The sequence below is a fragment of the Sinocyclocheilus rhinocerous genome, unplaced genomic scaffold (assembly GCF_001515625.1).
Source record: "Sinocyclocheilus rhinocerous isolate Xijiao unplaced genomic scaffold, SAMN03320098_v1.1 scaffold1310, whole genome shotgun sequence".
Classification (NCBI taxonomy): Eukaryota; Metazoa; Chordata; class Actinopteri; order Cypriniformes; family Cyprinidae; genus Sinocyclocheilus; species Sinocyclocheilus rhinocerous.
The window spans coordinates 418,579-424,655 of record NW_015635534.1 but is presented as its reverse complement, the minus strand read 5'-3'; the positions used below and the strand labels follow the sequence as shown (position 1 = coordinate 424,655).

At 38.0% G+C, this 6,077-nt stretch overlaps 1 pseudogene; it reads left to right on the top strand.

Moving 5' to 3' along the window:
* The first annotated feature begins 589 nt into the window (after positions 1-589).
* The window catches only part of LOC107747178 (adhesion G protein-coupled receptor E3-like), a 19,997-nt pseudogene continuing 14,509 nt past the window's right edge, over positions 590-6,077 (top strand).

The window sequence follows — 6,077 nt, the reverse complement described above, 5'->3', positions numbered from 1 at the left end:
GCTTGGTTTTCTCAGATATATCTTAAATAATCAGAGAATCTGATTACAAGGTAGCCATTGATAAAGAGAGGTGTGATGTGGGCTCTCTCGGACTTGGTGAAGGCAAGTCGTTCTACTGTGTTCTGATCATTTGTAGAGGCTTGATTGCACATGATGGCAGTCCAGCATAGAAATACCAAGAGCTTTGACAAGAAGTTGTGTGTGTGGTTGAGTGCTGGTAGAATGACTTGTAGGATGACTGAAGTGTTTAGATACTTCTGCATCAGCGAGGGCAGAGAAAGTGGAGAGGAGTTTGTTAGCTGAGAGTGTGAGTTCCTCTGTGTGTGGAGCTCAGAACTGACGGCTAATGGTTTTAGTTTTTTCTGTGAAGAATTTAGCGAAATCATCAGATGTTAAAGAGGTGATGGAGTGGGACAAAGGATGTTATGATTGAAAGAGTTTTCATATGTCTGAACTTAAGTGCTGTTGATCTTGTTGTGGAAATATTTGCCAGTATGGACTTTGACCAAAGCTGATACATACTCGGGTCAGATGGATCTTATGATTTGCACCGTTTTTTCTCTGGTGCCCCGAGTCTGGTCTGGTGTTCATGAAGAACATCGGATACCCAGAGGTTAGAGCAGGAATCTCCAACCCTGCTCCTGGAGAGCTGCATGCTATCCTGCAGACTTCAGGTCCAACCCTGCTCCAACACACCTGTCTATAATTATCAAGTAACCCTGAACACCTCGATTCGATAGTTCAGGTGCGTTTTAGTGGGGTTGGAGCTGAAATCTGCAGGACGGTAGCTCTTCAGAAGCAGGATTGGAGACCCCCGAGTTAGAGGGAGTAGCATGCCTGAAGAAGAGAGGACAGAGATTGTTGAGAAGTTAAAGTAGGCCATAAAGCATAAAAAGAGAATGACACAACAGAGGAAAGATGGGAGAGTGAAAGGGAGTGCAGGTTTCACCTGAATGCAACTGGCAGAGGGGTTGATGCTTAATTTAAAGTTGGTGGTAAATTAAGCATCAGTGTTGGGGGTAATGCATTATAAGTAAAGCGAGTTACATAATCAGATTACTTTTTTTCCCAAGTAACTAGTAAAGTAACGCAGTACTTTTTGATTTACGAGAAAATATCTTAAGTTAGTTTTTCAAGTAAGTAATAGCAGTTACTTTGTTTTCCCACTGACTGACAGCCCTCCTGTCCCCATGTTGAGAGAAAGTGAGAGTGAGAAACGTTGTGTGCGCTGTGTAACATGACTCTAGACTAAATGTGAACATGCACTTACTCATCTCACTTGCACAAAAACAGATTCAGTACTCCTCAAAATTAATAAAAACAGTGAAATGCAAACTTAATATGATGCAATAAATAAATATGTCAAATAACACAAATATTCTTTATGTATTAATCCCAATTTATTAACCACTGTCTTTGCTGTTGACCTTTGATGGCCCAATTCACCCATGAAACAAAAATGACTTTAGATAAACATAACATTTGTGTTTCTTTTTTTGTTTTGTTGCTGAAGAGTGAACTTCTCCTGCATTCTATTCTTCATTCCATCCAGAATGGCAGCACAGCTGAAAGGTTTGTTTGAACTGCGCCCTCTACTGTACAGACACAAATTTACATTTCCATTAGCCTGAGGCTTATTCATTTAACTTGTGTGAAAGGGCCTCTACATTTACCAAAAATAGAACTTTTTTATATTATAAACAAATAAACAAGCCCAGCCCAGATTTAAAAAGTAACTCAAAAGTAATGTAACGCATTACTTTCTGTCAGGTCCCAGGCTGATCTGTCCGTTTTTTTCCTGTTTGTGTTGTGTTTGTGTTGATTGACAGCTTACCACGTGTGTTGTTGCCATTGTGGCGTTCAATCCCGCTCTCTTGTTTTTCCATTTATTATTTTGTTACTGTTTCATTCCCATCTCCTGTTCAGTAGGCCTTATTAAGTTTCCCTAGTCTCATTGTTTGTGCTCCGTGCAATCCAACCAAATCTAGTCACTGTTTTGCTATGTTGTGTTTGACTTCTAGTCAGTTTTGTTTTTATTCTTTAGTTTCTGCTTTCCTTACTCCCCTACTTCCTTACTCACTTTGTAAATGTCATTGAGCCTTTTGCCAGAATTATGGTTGTTAAGCCGTTTGAGATCGAATAAGGCTAGGAGAGAAGAGTAGAATGTTGAAGTCGCCAAATGAGGACAGCTTCACATCCAGCTCCTCTATAAAGGTACCCAGTTGATCTTGAGGGCAATACATTACTACAATATGTAATGTTTTACAGGAGTTTTACAGGAATTGTTACAGTAACAGCATGAAATTCAAAACAATTATTACATAGAGAAGAGTGGACATGTGACAGAGTGTTGTTGAGAGTCAGCAGGAATGTACTGAAAACATGTTGAATGGGAAAAAAGAGAGTGGAAACAAAGTTGGAACAGAAAAAGGAAAAAAAAAGAAAGACACTTAAGTGCCTTGTCTGTGTCCTTGTTTGGTGGACTTGTGCAGGTAGACTCTGCCTGCAGCTGCCAGTGTGGTTTAAGATGGACAAAAACCTGATAGGAAATGACATATATTGCATTATGTGGAAAATCTGATAACACACTTCCAAGAAACTGGATGTGTAAGTTTATTTTTACATTTGTATTTTAATTTGAATTTAAGAACAGTGGACATGTGATCAAATTTCCTTATCAGGGTGATAGACTGATAACTTCTCTGTAAACATCTGAAAATAAAAAAAACAATTTTTAGTTAAGCAGTCATTTGTGTCTGGTGAGGGATCACTGTATGTACGTTTACATCAGGTAATATGTTTCTGCTCATAATGATGAACAGTTTGTGGTTCTAAGAGAGAACATCCTCTGGGAGAACATTTCTTTAAGAACATTTTTTTTCATCCTTTATTGCATTATGCTTTGACAAAAAAAATTTCATCTTGTAACAAGGAAATCCATAAATTTTGTGGAATATTTTTGTGTGAAACACAAATATATATATATTTTTAATGTCATGCATCAGAGCCAAAGCTAATTTGTTTATTCTCTGTTAAGGAAGCTTGTCCTCTCAACTGGTTTGTGGATACAGAGAAAAACACAGACTGTCAAAACTGACAATGGCTTCCTTTCATGAAAGTGTTTTTATTGACTTTAAAGGTTGGTTCTTATTGCTCCAAAGCTATTATGAAATGAACTGTGGCCATATGATGAATGTAGTGCTCATAAAATCAAAAGTATAATACAATTCAAGACATTTCCAGTTGCTTTTAATGTCTTTTTTCTTCATATTTCAGCTTTTATAAAAGGACCGACTACCATCTCTGTTATTCTGTGTAAGTCTAAACAGTGTTTTTTGCTTTTGTGTCTGTAGATGGATGAGACCTCTAGAATTCCTGAATCAGTTGGTCGCATGTGTTCATATTGATAAAACTACAATGTGATTGAGTTATCTTTGGCTACTCACAACTGCTACCACAGCCACTCACAACATTGACCACTTCTTTCATTCAGATGCCTGAAATGTGGCATTAATGTGGTGGACAGCTGAATTGAAGTTTAATTGTTCACCCTCATGTCGCTCCAAACCTGTAAGACTGTACATGTATAATATTCTGATAATTTTTTGATTAAGTGAATGGAAGCTGAACCTATCATTAAGTATCCTAAATATAATCCTCTGAAATCATGATAGCTTTGTGAGAAGAAAAGGCTGAAATTTAAGTTGCTACAAAAATGGTGCATATAATGTTTGGTCATGTGACATGCGAGAACTAATGCTGTTGGCAGCGCTTACGAAGATGGACTGCTCTCATTGTGAGAGCTTGAGTCTTGCCTCGCTACTCTCCACTGATGACTCATTGGCAGTCTCTTATGCGGAGGATCAGGTCTTCGCCATCTACCTTTACCATTAGTCGACCAGAAAAGGCTTGGTCGACCAAATTTTTTTTAGTTGCTTAGTCGCAGAAAAAAAAAAAATCCACAGGCGAAGTCACGCAGTCTGTGACAGACAGATTGATAACGGCTGGTCTATGTGGTAGGCTAGTACATCAGGGACACCCAAACGCTCGCCTATCATTCATTGACCTCAAATATGGCTTATCATCTGAAATATGTAAGTATTAGAAATTTAACATGGCTGCTCAATCTAATGTTAGGCTAACCTAGAAAAATGTGCGCTATTGAAGTGTCTGTATGGAGTGTAGAAGCGTGCTCACTGCAGTACAGAGGGAGGTGCCGGTGCGCTCACTTGCTCTTAAAATACTTATTTTTGGTCATACAGATAAGAGTAATACATCTTTCAAATCTGTAAAGACTCTACGTTTATTTATGTGCACTCACAATGACAACAAAACACTGCACTTTTGTGTAAATAATGAAAGCAAACAGGATGCGCTTTCTGCCGTCTCGGTCTCTGTGAACTTGAGGTCGAAACTCTGAAACTCTGTGCATATTTGCCTTAGAGATATGAAAACATGTTTATAGAGAGCAAAATGTCTACTTTTAAATCAAATGGAAAACAAATATTCTCAGATTATGTAATCCGTATGAAACACGCATACAGGCGTGCCCACTACTGCAGAGATGACGAGTCAGTGTCGCCGACTTCATCTCTTAGACTGAAAACAAAGAAAGCACAGTTTATCAATACATTATTAAGATGTTAATGCAGCCTCCTTACTGTTTTTCCCTGACTCATTCATAATCAGTAGCTTCTGCAGTGCGCTGTGGCAACCTTTATGCGTGTGCTTGAGAGCTAAGGCTATGCAGGTAATTAAAGGTTTATTATAATGATTTAAATTGTTTATTAATAAATGTGCGAATAGTCAACTAATGCTTCAAATGAACGACTACTAGTCAATCGGAAAAATCCTTAGTCGAGGGCAGCCCTACTTGAGAGTTTCATTATGTGGAAAAGATGGGTAATATGAATATAATAGGGTAATAGGAAATTCTAGGATAGACAGGAAATTCATACTCATTTGGAATGACATGAGGGTGAGAAAATTATGACAGAATTTTCATTTTTGGGTGAACTGTCACCAAGTAATCCTGTCAAAGCTATTTTTATTTCTTTGTTTATTTGGCCATTTGACTGCTATTTCATTGTGCTTTTTGTAATATGTTGATTCATTTGTATTTATAATTTTTTTTCAGATGTCTTAACAGCAGCTGTCACACCAGCGACGGCTACATTTGGTAATGTACTCTTCTGCTAGGTGGCGTTTCGTCTGGATAAGCATGTCTGTAATTTTGAAATGAACTGAATAGGGCTGCGTTTCCCAAAACCATTGTAAGCTTAAGTACATCGTAGACCCATTGAAACCAATGGAGCTATGATCAACTTAGGCTTACGATGCTTTTGGGAAACGCAGCCCAGAGCTGCAACGATTCACTTGTTTTCTCAATGCATCGATTTATGTGATGCGCTTTTTATCACCGTTCATGGGATCGCACCGTTCTCTGTTTCATCCATAACTTTCTAAACAGCTCGTGTCTACTCTCTCCTCAGTACAACACTGACCATCACTTGAGCAAATGACAGCTCTCTCACAATAGCGCTAGTTTAGCATCAGACCCCATCAAATGACTGACAGAGCATGGGGTCTATTGAATGGTTGGGTGTAACTGAATTAAGCTACTTTAATGTTTTTATATTAATTTATCGACCAAGGTTTCCCGCTGAAAACCTGGAAATATATAATTGCAAATTAAATTGAATTCCCCTGAATTAGCAAAGATTGTTCTTGAATTGAACCCAAAACCTACGAATCATGACTCAAATTCATTTGCTCTCTGCCCAAAGATTCAAACACCTAGAAATGACAGATCCAGTACACCCTACCTTTATGACGTTGAGTTTTACAGCTCATGTCTTCAGAGAACATCAAAATTGAGTTGGGCCCATTTTAGAAAATAAATATTGCAAAATCAGAATGTCTAACAAAACACCACACATTTGTTTCTGGTGATTCTATATATTGTCTACTTTTCTGAAGGATACTGTATGAGAATGCTGCTAGTAATTTGTATAAATTCATTTGTGCTGTGTAACTCAAGGTTGACAGTTCTGCTTCCCATTGTGGTGTAACATTTT